General features: G+C 46.8%; 1 long non-coding RNA gene across 1 annotated transcript; it reads left to right on the forward strand.

The window, feature by feature from the left end:
* The first annotated feature begins 1,336 nt into the window (after positions 1–1,336).
* Positions 1,337–15,154, forward strand: LOC144130316 (uncharacterized). Its single transcript, XR_013314065.1, has 3 exons — positions 1,337–1,425; positions 6,366–6,493; positions 15,109–15,154. It is a non-coding gene; the product is annotated as an uncharacterized LOC144130316 (long non-coding RNA).
* Positions 15,155–15,841: the final 687 nt, after the last annotated feature.

The raw sequence follows: 15,841 nt of genomic DNA on the forward strand, positions 1-15,841 counted from the left end.
CGTGGTATTGTGTGGACAAGTATTTGCCTTTCGTTTTTCTTTCAGGGCTTGACCGTGCGATGCGCTCCACGGCAGAACCATTAAAAACGGTATAGCCACGACAACCATAACAATCACTGATTGCCCATCACGTGAACACTCATTCAAACGTGCTCGCTTGACAATGTTTGCGAGTAGAGGCGAAAGGTACTACGGGCCCCATGCATACACCCCCAGCGCTCACAGTGCATGCACAGATGGGCTCGATGTGTCAGGTGCGCCAGCAAATAGGTGGCCCGCAAATGGCCTCTTGGAGCCATCTGCACATGCATTCTTCACAGCTAGTGGCAGCAATATGCATGAGGTAGCGGATTACGCTGTGGTGAAACTTTCTATTAACGACGGCACCGCTAACCTATGCGCATGTTCATAAATGCGTTTATCGATGTCAAAAATTCTCCCGCACCAGCTGGCTGTGGCTTTCGGCTGCTGATCCTATGGTTGCAGGCTCGAACCAGGGTGTGGCGGCCGCATTTTGATGCAGGTGAAATGTAAAAATTCCCGTACGCTGTGCGTTGTAAGCGCACGTTAAAGAACCCATAGAGACCAAATTATTCCGGAACCCTCCATCACGGCCCATGTATCGCTTCAGCACTTATCAGTCCCTCTTTTTAAAGGGATGGAAAAGAGCACAGAATATGAATCTGGACCGAGGTATTTGCGTGGCACCTGTACCACGGTGCCAAAATTGCCTACAACGTTACATAGTCCTCTTACCTGCCTCAGAAGGACTCCAGGGAACACAGGGCCTTCTTCCATGCCTTCTCGCCTACTGAGAAGGTCTCTGATACTTGGACTATCTGGAACCATTGTAGGCGGCCATAGACTGCTACTTGCGTTGGGTCTGTAGCTATCAGCAAGCTGGGCACGGTGCAAAAATGTCGACGAAGATGCCTGCAATTGTCAGATGAATGAGGCTAATACCAATGCAGCGATCTGCCCATACTTATTCGTTTGGCTCCCGTGGCTTAGTTGGCTGCGCGGGCGTTACCTCTTGCGGTGGGCATTGCAGTTGTTTTCAGTCCACACTGGCAGTGTGCTTCACCTATCTTTTCGCATTGAGCTAGGATTTTCCTCACGTAAAAAAAAATATGTTGGCGATCCAGCCGCACAAGACATTCAGCATTAAAGCAAATGAGCTGCTTGCTGGCTCCCTATGATTGGGCAGACGCACCGATGCCTGGGCTGTCATGCTTAGTCCCTGTATATACGGGCTGTGCATGCAGGAAGTCCAGGGAAGCGCTGCGCCAGCTTGGCAGCGCGGCGGGGATAGGAGAGTTTGTCGGTTACTGGAGCAAGGGCGTCCGCCACCACGCAGTCCTGGACGTGGACGAACGCTCCGTCAGCGGCCCCAGAGACCTGCGTTCCACCTTCGCCTTGCTCAAGGTAAGCTGCCAAGGATCAGGCTCTGAATAAAATTACGTTCAGCCGTTCATAGATTGTCTACAGACTGTCTGCAGTGAGAACTGAATGCAACAGCGGATGTATGTATGTATGTATGTATGTATGTATGTATGTATGTATGTATGTATGTATGTATGTATGTATGTACGTACGTACGTACGTACGTACGTACGTACGTACGTATGTATGTATGTATGTATGTATGTATGTATGTATGTATGTATGTATGTATGTATGTATGTATGTATGTATGTATGTATGTATGTATGTATGTATGTATGTATGTATGTATGTATGTATGTATGTATGTATGTATGTATGTATGTATGTGTGTGTGTGTGTGTATGTATGTACGTATGTGCGTGTATGCATGCACGTATATATGCAGTAATTACTAATTGACATCTACCCAAGCGGAGCCACACGGCTACAAACGACTATAAAGAATGTATGCATGCAATAAGGGAGTAATTACTCATTGGCATCTACCCAAGCGCAGCCACATGACTAAAAAGAATGCATGTATGTATGCATGTAATAAGAGTAATTACTCATTGGCATCTACTCAAGCGCAGCCACATGGCTACAAAGAATGCATGTATATATGCATGTAATAAGAGAGTAATTACTCATTGGCATCTACCCAAGCGCAGGCACACGGCTACAAATAATGCATGTATGTAATAAGGGAGTGATTAATCATGGGCATATACCCAAGCGCAGCCACACGGCTACAGGGAATGTATGTATGTGTGCATGTAATAAGGGAGTAATTACTCATTGGCATCTACGCAAGCGCAGCCACACGGCTACAAACGGCTGGAAAGAATGTATGTACGTACTTATATATTGTGGGGTTTTATAAGGGGGGATTAAATACGTTACCCCGCTGAACTCAGTAGCAAAACGTGTCGGGCAAACGCAAATTTCGAGTTAAAAAAGACCTTTCTTGAATTGAAGGAGACTGCGCAGTTCGTGCGAGGTTACAAAATTAAGTGGGCAGCAAATTGCACCTCCTCTCAACACCACAGTCCGGTGGTCGTGCTTCTCCTGACGTGGTGCAGGCAGCTCTGAAAAACCATAGGCCTAACTACCACTCTGATAACAACAAAGCAAAGACACGGAAAGGGTTACGTGCGCGCAGCCGCGAGGAGACATCAGCTCGGTGGGGTGGTCCTACCCAACCAACTGCACGAAGCAACTTTTAAGCGGTTGGCGCCCACCGTGTCGGACGGTGTCGGAGCGCCCGATCCCAAGCTGTAATACCAGCGAGCTCGTAGCGGCACCTGTGGCCCCAGGCCACCCGGCTCGCGGGGCCGCGACTCCCAGAGTAGAAACAGAGAAAGCAGAGAAAAAATATGTACAGAAAACTCGGACCACCCACGCGGCTTCTGTACTCGCTTCGGGCACAGCAATTCCGTGGACACTAGACATCGCGCTCGCTCGACGCAGACCAAGTGGTTTTCGGGCTGAAGATACTTCAGAGCAGATTTGAAGAAAAATGTACTGAACATGTCGACAAGTTTAAACATGGTACAGTGCAATACACCTCACACTTAAGAAAGCCTGCCACTGGTCCTAGCCATCAAAATTCACGCTAGGCCTAGCACTTTCCAATCCCAGACAAAGACACTTCCTCGAACCCAACAGACAATCGTCCAATGTTTCAAGAGCAGGCCTCACATTGAGCGCTAGATGTGGGGTTGTAATAGGGGAGATAAATTCGTTCTCGCCGCTTAATCCCAGCTGACACAGTTCAAAACCGCCCGTCCCCCCTCCATGATCGCGTACGCTACTGAGCCCTCGCCGACCACGGTGGGCCTTGCTCTGAGGGAACAAAGGAACGACACTCCGGCTGACACAAACCTGCATTTATTGCTACAACCACAATAACGCCAGCCAGCAACAAAATACGCTAAGAATTCGAGGTCGTCCGACTCACCAGCAAACTTGCGAGCGAATGTTCGCCCACACTAGGGCAAGGGGAAATTCCGAAGCCGGACGGGACGAGATGCGGGAGCTACTTCCTCGCCCCTCTGGCGAAGAGCGGAGCGCATGCCAGCAGTTCGTGTGTGCCGACCCCCAGCCGAAGAGAGTGCTCTCCCGGGTGTGCGCAGCGGTCACGCCGTTCGTGGTGCACATGTCGCTGCGACGACGGCGCCCTCCCTCGTTAGTTTATGTAACCAAGGAGAGTCACGTGGTGCGCCCCTCCTCCAGGCATGTATGTATGTATGTATGTATGTATGTATGTATGTATGTATGTATGTATGTATGTATGTATGTATGTATGTATGTATGTATGTATGTATGTATGTATGTATGTATGTATGTATGTATGTATGTATGTATGTATGTATGTATGTATGTATGTATGTATGTATGTATGTATGTATGTATGTATGTATGTATGTATGTATGTATGTATGTCCTATCGGCAGCAAAAGTTTGCGGGACGTGATTTCTTCAAAAACGTTTATTATAGCTTTACCTCGCTACCAAGTAGCCTGATACCGTTACCAGAGGAAGGAGCATGTTGGCCCCGAGTACCTTCACACATTTCAGCCAATTGGCTTGCGTGCCTGCGCTGGAATGAACTTTTTCCGCACACCCACGTCCTGTAAAATTTTGCTGGCTACTGTATGTATGTATGTATGTATGTATGTATGAATGTATGTATGTATGTATGTATGTACGTATGTATGTATGTATGTATGTATGTATGTATGTATGTATGTATGTATGTATGTATGTATGTATGTATGTATGTATGTATGTATGTATGTATGTATGTATGTATGTATGTATGTATGTATGTATGTATGTATGTATGTATGTATGTATGTATGTATGTATGTATGTATGTATGTATGTATGTATGTATGTATGTATGTATGTATGTATGTATGTATGTTCTATCGGCAGCAAAAGTTTGCGGGACGTGATTTCTTCAAAAACGTTTATTATAGCTTTACCTCGCTACCAAGTAGCCTGATACCGTTACCAGAGGAAGGAGCATGTTGGCCCCGAGTACCTTCACACATTTCAGCCAATTGGCTTGCGTGCCTGCGCTGGAATGAACTTTTTCCGCACACCCACGTCCTGTAAAATTTTGCTGGCTACTGTATGTATGTATGTATGTATGTATGTATGTATGTATGTATGTATGTATGTATGTATGTATGTATGTATGTATGTATGTATGTATGTATGTATGTATGTATGTATGTATGTATGTATGTATGTATGTATGTATGTATGTATGTATGTATGTATGTATGTATGTATGTATGTATGTATGTATGTATGTATGTATGTATGTATGTATGTATGTATGTTCTATCGGCAGCAAAAGTTTGCGGGACGTGATTTCTTCAAAAACGTTTATTATAGCTTTACCTCGCTACCAAGTAGCCTGATACCGTTACCAGAGGAAGGAGCATGTTGGCCCCGAGTACCTTCACACATTTCAGCCAATTGGCTTGCGTGCCTGCGCTGGAATGAACTTTTTCCGCACACCCACGTCCTGTAAAATTTTGCTGGCTACTGTATGTATGTATGTATGTATGTATGTATGTATGTATGTATGTATGTATGTATGTATGTATGTATGTATGTATGTATGTATGTATGTATGTATGTATGTATGTATGTATGTATGTATGTATGTATGTATGTATGTATGTATGTATGTATGTATGTATGTATGGTTTTATGGGGTTTTAACGTCCCAAAGCGACTGATGCTATGAGAGACGCATGTATGGATGTATGCATAAATCGATGGATGGATGTGCTAGAACTTAGAAGCATCCCCTTTGAAATGGATGTTGGCAGGGGCAACTATGCTTACATTCTTTTTTTTCTGTATTTTCTAACCAATCTGTAAAGTTGCGGTGATGAGAGCGTGAGGTGATCTCGCGCACTATGTCATGGCGCTGCGGCACAGACCGCCGAATGCTGCAGGTTCTACGACACGTCAGGCGGATTTCGTTTACTCGTACGCATAGATTTTATCCAGTGGCGACAAGAATTGGTGATGCTAATCGATAATCTTATTTACCTAGATATTGTTGCCCGCTATGTAGTGTATTCTACAAGGCCTTTTTTTTTTTGTCGCCCGCAACGCAAGCTCTTCTGTGGTCGAGAAATCGGGCGTCCGGGTCTCAGCTCAAGGGAAAGGGGTTCGAGTTCCCGCTGGACCATTTTTCTTTCCAGCGCAGTTGCTGTTGTTTCTTTAACGGCACTACGTAATGGTGATGCATTGATAACACGATCCTGTTGACGAATGAGGAATTCTGTATTGACGTCATCGCTGTTGTAATTTGCGATTGTTGTGGGCTGTTTGAATTACCCGCGCTATGTCTTGTGGTTGTGACGTCACATCGCCATGGACCAATGACAGCTTCATTCTCAAATCACTGGGCTTTTCGCTCAATGTGCGCTCTAACGCTACCACGTTAAAATGACTTGCTATATCATGCACCTGATAATGATAATATTTCGTATTAGGAACCGAGAATATCCTGGCGTGGTTGTGACGCCGTAAGGGGTCTTGCATTTGCTTCCGCTTTGATGTGACAACTTTAGCGGTGTACTATGTGTGCATTATCCTCGCTCTGTACTTAAGCCTGGCTCTCGACAAGCAAGCAAAAACAGTAAGAGCAGTGTTTTTAGGAGGTTAGAAAAAGTGAAAAAGAATACTCTCATACATTAAGAGTTGTATACAAATAGCCGATACAGCGGGCTCCACCATTTCATATGTTCAGTGTGCCCTTAAACTTTTAAAACCAGCTGAACTTCGTCTTTCCGGTATTTTAAAGCTAGTTGTCAAAGAAAAAAAAAGCAGAGACGTACTGTTCTTTGTGTGGTATGCGCGGCACACAATAGCAGCATGCAGTTACATTACTTCATATTCCCTAACAGGCCTTCAGACTGCTTCAGCAGGCGCAGACGGATGTTAATAACTCCAGCGGAGCCTACATCTTCTTCGGCTGTACTACGGCAGTGCCGAAAAACAGTCTGCTACACGACATCCTCAAGGTAGAACTAAGGTGAGCGATAAGGAAACCTTGTTTCCTTAGAGCCCTTTTGAGTGAGTACATGAACAAACAAGACATTTCTGTCGCGTTTTTCTCTTTTGTCACTGATCATAATTTTAATTTTATTTTTAAGGTTATTTTTCATAAGAAACAATGCCTGCTGGCGACAAGATTCACAATCGCTTAAGTATTGTCCTGCCGCGATGTGATAAGCTTTAGTTTTCGGTGTGTCCAGTGAGTGCATTTTAATCGTTCTGATAGAGGGAAATTAGTGGCCAACATTAATAGGTATGCCGCCGTTTGAACGCTCAAGACCTAATGTTTGTCCTTTCGAAGTTAATATTTAGAAGCCGTAAAAAGAGTGCAAGCAGCTTTCATGTGTAATGGGTGTAATGTGTGTGTAATGGGTTGTGACTCTTCGGGTGGATGACCGATTGCATAGACACTGCGACATTGCGACGTGACCTTGCGACATGACGCCACTGCATTTCGTACCGACGACGACCACGTGATCTCACGGGGGAGATGATGTCTGGCTATAAAAGCTGATGATGTAAAATTAACCTTTCTCCAACGGCCATATATTGACATGCCCGTCTGACAGACGTTTGTAGTTCTAGCTAAACTAGGCTACGGCTCAGGTAAAACATTCGGTATGAGAGAGCCATGGCGTCCATCCATTTTCTCGTGCTTTTCCTTCTCCCCTCATTCTCTTCTTTCCTTCTTTCTCTTCCTTTACAGCGGTAGCTGTTAAGCAGCCGTACCTGGGTTTCATGTCGGCGTAGCTAGTGGCAGTAGCAGTATTCGGCGTAATTGGTGGGTGGCTGCCACAGAAACCACTGGGAGAATGGTTACCTTGGGAGGAGGGGGGTATCGCGAGGAGGGCCGTTATTGTGGAAGGAAGGAGGAGGGTATGACGAGTGTGAGGAATGCGCAAGCACTGTGTGGTTTCCAAGAGAACGACCCTCCGTATGGAACCGTTGAAGGAGGAAATATAACGGAGCATAAGTCTGCAAACGGAAGGTGGTTGCTGCTGGAACCACCCAGAGGGTGTTCACCGGGGAAGGAGAAGAAATAGGCGAGAGCAGAGGAATGCGCGACAAGATTGTGGTTGGCTTGGGCAAAACTTGGTTTCCTCTATAGTTTACTCGCCACCACCGGAACCTATAGTCGGCGCGACCGATGGGGGTAATGTCGCTGGAAGTCTGCCACCGGAAGAAATACCTCCACCTGTAGTCATGCTACGGAACCAAGTGCACGTGCTAGTTGATGGTGTGCCTACGATAGTGGATACCGGAGCTACTGTTTCTGTTATGAGTGCTGCTTTTAAGTGACTCCTCGTGGGCAAAGTGTCTGTTCCGGTGGGACAAAATGCCCAGTTCGGTGGTGTGAGCGGGGAACCATTGCCTGAGGTTGCAGTTTGCAGTGTTAAAGTTTCTTTTGATGGGGCAGTGTCCAGCACGGAAATGGCGGTACTCACCCGATCGACGCACGACGTCATTCTTGGCCTCGGGTTTTTGGAGATACCTGGCGCTAACGTCGACTGCCACACCGGTGAGCTCACTGTGGGCAAATGTATCACCCTTGGCCTTGTGGAAGACAACTGCGGTGGTGAGAGAGTGGTCTGTGTTTCCCGTGATACTGTCGTGCTTTTTTCTTCAGCTGTATGTATACCGGTATTATGCAGCGATAGCACTCTCGACATATTCGATGCGAGTATGGAGCCAAATCATTTGACTCGCATGAAGAAAAATGTCTTGGCTCCTCATGTCATGGTCTCTGTCACAGAAGTTCGCATTGAACTGTGGACAGTGAATTGTTCGACATAATCTGTAGTTCTGCTTGAAGGATTGAAGCATGCGCCATGCAGCCCCGACTCGCCAGTATTCGTTGCCGTGGTTACCGACACCTGGCATGCGACAGCAGCAGAGTTTTCCGACTAATCACAGTTCCTTCGCATGATCGACAATTCGCTCTCCACGCATGAGCGCCGTGCTCTGCTGGCCATCCTCCTGTGACGCTCCTCCGCGTTTGACTTTTCACAGCCCGGCGGCCCACCTTCCGTTCCCTAGTCTCCGACCCTTCACAGAGTTGCCAATGGCGCCTCACATCCGATCCGACAAAAGTTCTGCTAAGTGTCACCGTTTCAACGTAAGAGGATCAACGAACAAATGAAGGAGATGTTAACCAAAGGTGTTATCCAAAAGTCGTCGAGTCGCTGGCTCCAGTAATTCTCCGGAAGAAGAATCGTGGTGTTTTTGCGTTGATTGCCGTCGTCTGAATGCCGTCACTAGAAAAGATGCATACCCTCTTCCTCAAATCAATTATGCCATCGACTGCCTTTCTTCGGCCTCCTACTTGTCTTCTGTAGACCTCCGACCAAGTTATTGGCAAATCCCCATGCATCCCGTGAACAAAGAGAAAACTGAGGTTTTTACACCTGACGGCATTTATAAATTTAAGATGCCGTTCGGTCTTTGCAACGTGCCTGCCACCTTCGAGAGATTTAGGCACACTATACTCCGTGGTTTGAAATGGGAAATATGCGTGTGGCACCTAGACGATGTAATCATTTTTAGAAAGACGTTTAGAAAGCGCAACGACCGTTTAGCTGTCCACCTGGGCTGCATGCGCAAAGCTGGACTTCTCCTTAACTCTAAAAAGTGCCGCCTTGGTGCGTGTCAAGCGTTAGTGCTTGGACACTTCGTTGACAAAAACGGCATCAGACCTGATCGCCATGACTGCAGCTGTCGAGTCGTTCAAGCCACCCCAGGCGGTCAAAGGGTTGCGGGGATTGTTGGGATTATGCTTGTACTTGCTCTGCTTCAATCAGCGCTTTGCGGATATCGTATACCCCCCTGACAGGTCTCTTTAAGAAAGATGTAGCTTTCGAGTAGGCCCCTGAGTGCCTTCCGCCAGCTAGAATTCCTTCTCACGTCGCACCCTGTCCTTTGCCACTTCGATACATCCGTTCCCACAGAGATTCATACAGATACAAGTGGTCTTGGAAATCGGAGCTGTCCTCGTTCAGCGCTGTGAAAACAAAGAGCGCGTTGTTGCGTATGCGAGTCGGTCCCTCTGTAAACGGATGGCAGTTCAGCATCGTCGCCAACCATTATAACCTCTGCTAGCTCGTTAATCTTCGTGACCCGTGCGGACGTTTTGCACCTTGGGCTCTCCGGCAGCAAGAGTTGTCGACGGCACGCTGACGCCAACTGTCTTCCGCGGCTACCCCTCCATAAGACAGATTAAGATATCGACAGTTTCGATCACTGTGTCGCGTCAATGTCACCGGCTTTTCGTGACATCACCACGTTCAAAGCGGTTGTGAGCGAACTGGCCACCGTGGCAGGTGGCACTTCTATTAATGCATAGTGCAACAGCACGGAAAATGAGTCCAAAGAGCCAGACAACACGAGCGCTGACTTTCGATTAAAGTTTATTACACACTTGCATGCATTTATACCCTTCCTTCAAATACAAAGAAAACAACCGATCTTATCAATACTGATGAAGACCTGCAGCTCTGCAAAGGCACCAGCAAAAAATTTTATTTCACGTTTGTCAAGTGATAATGACGGTTTGCTGACACAAAAACCAGCCTTACCAATATGGTAAGCCTTTACTATTTCTCTTTCAGTCTGATCGATATGTGTGAAAATGACTGATGTTTCTTGGAACAAAAGGTTACATGTGTGATTTCTTTGTCGACAATGAATGTCGCAATGAATAGGTAGGTTTGATACCTCACCAATGTACAAAATTTGTTGGTTTCCACAAGGCGGACGTTTAAGCAACGACCCGTCTGCCTGTCTGTTAATGATTGCTCGCGAGTGATTGCTAGGGAATAGCAACCTTGGTCTCACAAGCCCCAACTATGGCCACACCTGCCATAGCTGGGCAGTGGCGCTTTACTCGCTTCCGGTGGCTGCCCATAATGCGTTAGTTTTTCTCTGGGCGGTTTCGGGCTGCCAACGGGCAGCCGTACTCGCCAGGACGATTTTGTGCTGGCAGCACTCGGGCAACTAGCAGACGACGGAGAGTTGGTACGGTAGCGGTAAGCGCAGGCGACCATTTTTATATGGACCAGAAGGACCGCGGTTCTTCGCGCGATGTTTTGCGCGATGCAGGCGCTTGGTTTGACTGGACCACGGTGCATATCGTGTGTGTCGCCTGCAATGGTGCCTTTTGCGGTAGTTCTCGCTGCTTGTCTATTTGTTTTGTGTACGTGCGTGTGATCGCAGTTCGATCGTCTCACCACCTAGCAAGCACAAAGGCTCGCTTCATATTACGGTGGCATAGTTCTGATTCATCAAATATTTCGGCTCTTAATTTTTGCCCCCAGGTGATATTGCGATGGTGTTCGAGGCCTTTCGCGAGAGCGGCCGCAGATTCCCGCTCCAAATACGCGCTCAGAAGCGCGCATACATGCCTGTGCTGAACGTGTTTAGCGAGGTGTTAGTTGAGCGCGATACTAGAGCGTATGGTCTTCATTTGGTTCTGCGGAATGAATAGGCGGATATGGTTTGAGAAACGCTTGATTGATTGAAACATGTCCTTTATTAAAAGCCTTCACGAGCACACTGCTCGATGCATCTCTGCGCGTGCTTATATGTGGCCACATAGTAATATCACATAATTATGACAGCCGATCTAGCTAGTGCTGATTCTGTCGTCGCCATCTGTTGTACGAGTTGATGCTCGGTCCTTCTGCCACAAATGCTTAAAATATCGAGGAGAACCGTACTCATAAATCTCCTCACATTTGGCTCATTAAAGAGGAAAAAGAATTTCACAGCGCGGATCATCATGCATGCACACGCGGTACGTGAGGCGCCGACACGCAAGGCCGGATTGTAGCGCCTTTCATTCGAGTGCCAGTCCTCTGCGGTAAAGCTGTAGCATTACAGATACGATGCGCAGCTAAATTTGTACAGGTTACCCGCTTGTTTTAGATGAACATTCAGTCAGCTGATCGCTTTTGTCGATATTATGAGTGCATTCCTTCCCGGCAGCAAAAGCCGGCGGCCGACAGACTACAGTTGAACGGAACGTATCCCGATTCTTTGCTGATTACAGCCCGCAAGAAGCAGTACACGAACGTAAAAATCTCAACGACCACAACAGAGTCGATCACCATGCAGGGTCGATCGTCCGCAGTCATACGTCAGTCATACTTACTTGATGATGATGAAACAACATTTATTGGGCCCGAAATAAATCGGTGGTGGACGCAGGCACCAGACGAGGTGGTTCCCTAGTTACGGGACCCATATGTTCTCAGCAGCTCCTGGCCCCTGTGCGTCAGTGCGAGCTGAATCGGTAGGGCGGGGCTGGATAACAAGGTCTCCCATCGCTCAAGGGGTTGGGGATTGGGGGTGTTGGCGGGAAGGGGAGGAGGGGGAGGTCTTGAGTTTTGTGCACTCTGCCAAGACGTGCGTCAGGGTGCCCTTTTCTCTTTTGCAAAAAAGGACAGAGCGCATCGTGTTCAGGGTACATGCGGTTCAACAGTACTGGATGCGCTAGCGATCCCGCCTGTGCTCGACGCAGGATCGTCTGTTGTTGCGTGGTGAGTTTGGGGTTCGTTTCGGGCAGTCTGCACCTTTCCTCGCTGTACATCCGGGTAATGTTCCGAAAGCTGGTAACCGGGTGCGGTAGCTCTTCCGGCTCGTGCTGGGCCCGGATTGACATTTCTCGGGCATAGTAGTCGGCGATGATGTTGCCTGCTACCTGCGAGTGAGTCGGGACCCACACGAGCTCTATGGCTCTTCACTTGGATAGAATGGCTCGGACCGCGGAAGAGATTACCCCCCTGCGGAATCTTCCGTAGGCTGACTTTGAGTCGGTGACTAAGGTGTCCACGCTCACATGCTTTTGAGGATTTCTCGAAGCTTACACAGCACACTGTGCACCGAAGGCACACGCTCGCATTGTCGTCACCGATGTGTACGGGTGCGAGCACGATGATCTGTTTGTTCTGCAGTCTGTGGCAGCCCTCGTTAACTTCAGGTCTTCGTTTTCGATCTCAAGCAGCCTATTTCTGCCGTACGCGCGCGTAGCAATGAGACGCAGCAGAACGCGAAGCTATGAGGGCATCTGCCCTCCGTGATCCGTGACTGGCTTGCCGGCGTGATTGCCGGCCTGCTGGTTCCAGTGGCCGCCAGCCCATGTGACCGTGAGACGCTTTGCTGTCAGGGGCGAACTTTCCGGCAGCCAGCGGGCTGCCCGAGCGCGGTAAATCGAATAGAGCCACTGATCGCGCGGGTCCCGCTGGAGGGAGCGGCCAGAGGGCTCCTGGACTTTGAAGTTTTTCCTACTCCTCCTTCCTGATCTTTTTTTTTCGATTCTCTCTCTTGGCTTCTATCATTCTTAATTTTCTTCTCCTTTCGTCTCCTCTTCCTCTCTTTTCTTTCTCGTGGCTTGGCTTTTTTGTTTTCTATACCTCAAAGACCCCACGAGGGCGGGGTTTTACATGAGGGGGGCTAGACATGAATTAACAGAAAAGTCGTTCCATGGTGGTTTCAAAGTTGGTTATAGTGAAAGATGCTGTCTGCGGGATGATCATGCCAGTCGATGGCAGTGCTTACGAAAAAGGAGTTGAGATGTCTCGCTATTGGGGCATGCGACGGATAAACGGCCATGGTGTAGGTGACACGGCTGGTGGTCCAATGAATTGGCACAATGAATGTACTGCTAGGTGATAAGGCATGATAACATTTCTGAAGCAGACAGAGTGTAGGTATTTTCCGGCCCACTTGTAGGCTTGGAAGACCAGCTTTAATTTTTAGATTATTAACACTGTAGCGCAGAAGTAAGGAGAGAAAATAAATCTGGAAGCACGGTTTTTAATTGATTGGATGGTAGCGATTAGGCTATGGTAATGCAGGTATCATAATGTGCATGTCAATTCCAGTTTTGGCTTGGCTTCCAAAGGGTTACGTATGATAGTTGTTTTACGTGAGAAGGCGTATGAGTTATGTTACGTCCAAGGTAGCCAAGAGTGCAGTTAGCATCGCTAGTAACATTTATAATGTGAGAAAACTATTTGAGATCGCTGGAAATGTGGACGCCTAAATATTTGTAAGAGGAGACTGAAGAGACAGCTGACCCGGTCAATTAGCAGTTGCGGAAAATATAGTACTGACGTCTGATGAACGTAATCCGAGCTGTTTTGTTAACGTTAACATTAAGCCAATTTCGACACCATTCCTAGACTATTGCCAGATCGGCCTGAAAGCTGAATTGTCAGTAGCGTTATACTATATGGGGCAGTAAATACGCAATATTCGGCTAAAAGACGGACATCATAAGAGGTGCAGTTGGGTAGGTAATTAATATATGTGAGAAAAAGATGTGTGTCTAGTACTGTGCCTTGTGGTATGCACCAGAGACGACAGGGGCGAAGCTGAAAGAGTAATCGTTAACATGAACTGCAAGTGGTTAGTGAGAAAAAAGTTGATCCAATGAAATGCAGAAGTTTTTAGTTTTTCTCGAAAGTTTTTGCGAAATATAAAAAGAGTGCATGAACGGCAATATTTAAGTCTATTAACAGTACCTCTTGCGGGGTAATTGGTGTGACATTGTGCAACAAAAGTAAAAACAGCGCTAATTTTTACACAAACCACACAAAAGACCAGACAGGACGGGCGCTGAGTCCAACTATGTTTATTGAAAGCCACATGTTCCATATATATAGCCCGAAAAAGGTGAACGCATGCGCATTTCTTACATGGTAAGGAAAAAAACCATCAACAAAAAACACACGCACACTCAGAAAAACTACCCATTATTACGTATTTATCGCGTTCACCTTCTTCGGGCTATATACATATGCAACATGTGGCTTTCAATAAACATAGCTGGACACAGCGCCCGTCCTGTCTGGTCTTTCTGTGTGGCTTGTGTAAAAATTAGAGCTGTTTTTACTTTTGTTACACAATTTAAGTCTAAGTTGGAACTAATGTTCACAAACAATGCCAGTTGTGTGTTGCAAACAGGCCTTTCTGAAAACCGTCTGGTTAAGTTGAAAAAACCTGATGGGTGTTAGGAAGTTTATGACGGGGGAGTAAATAACATGTTCTATGATTTTTGAACACACACTTATGAGAGAGCTGAAACGATATGTGTTACCTGGTCCTTTGTTGGGACTGGAACGATGTTCTCCCCTTTCCGGTCTTGAGGGACCGTGCCGGTTGACAGAGACTCCTGAAAAATGTGTGCTAGAATTTTGCTAGTTGCGTGTTTAATGTTTTTCAAAACCTTTGCGTTGATGCCTTCAACGCCGGCAGATGACATGAGTTCCAATGAAAAGATAAATTTTGCGATGCCGTCAGGTGTAAACGTGATAAGGGCCACGTCTGGATGATCTGAAATCATGTGGTTACCTGAAGCCTTGGCTTCGCACCGATCAGCTTAGGCGCCAAGCCAAGTATTGTTTATCTATCTTGGCTTGGCTTGCGAGTTTATACGACAGATGCAACTTTAGTTACATGGGCTGCAACGTGCTTCAGTTACACGGCCACTGGAGATGGGCTCCCGTAAAAGGGTTTTGCCGTAAAATTGCGTACAAGCAGTGTTTCATCGCGTTCGAAATTTCGGTGCTTATCCCGTTGAGCGGTGTTGCGCAGATCCCTCCCCGTCGACGTCATGATCCTGACCACGCACGCGATGGTGCAACACCCTCTCAATGCTAAGGCCTCTCCACCGGCCGCGTGACGTCACGCCAAGGGACCGTGCAGGCCCCGCGCTCCGCGATTTCAGCGCGCCGCGCCCGTCTGCACTATTCGGGTACTGCCGTACGTAGCTGCCTTATAAGTGATTCCTTCATTTTCATTTTTGTCGTTGCTGCAGAAAAGAAATTCGCTAGTTTGTGCGCGCCTTAGGCTATCATTTTATCTGCTTTATATATTTTTTTTATTGCAGAACACCTTATTGTCAAGAAAGTTCGAGCTGCTAATACAGTTTTTTATAATAAACAATTTAGCATACGGCCGCCAATTTCGCATTATTGGTCATTATAATAAAAAATTGATTAGTTAATTTCAATTAATCATCTAATTATTAGGTTCTATCACGTACATGATGTCTGCCGTGCGGTAAAATCCATCCGCACAGACCGCACATGCGTATATCTAGTTGTTAAAGTAGAAGTTCGTGAACATTGAAAAAAAAAACACCGTCTACTGCGCATTGTGTTAGTTTTATTCTGTATTGTGTTTTGCTTAAAGCTTTCACACACAGCAATAATGACACTCACAATAATGTTGCGCTGTTGAGTATTTGTACAGCTAATCTGACCCTTACAATAAAAAACGACGAGACACCAGCAATGAAGTGTGCGCAAAGCATTTTTATTGCTTG

Source organism: Amblyomma americanum, chromosome 4 (assembly GCF_052857255.1).
Source record: "Amblyomma americanum isolate KBUSLIRL-KWMA chromosome 4, ASM5285725v1, whole genome shotgun sequence".
NCBI classification, from domain to species: Eukaryota; Metazoa; Arthropoda; class Arachnida; order Ixodida; family Ixodidae; genus Amblyomma; species Amblyomma americanum.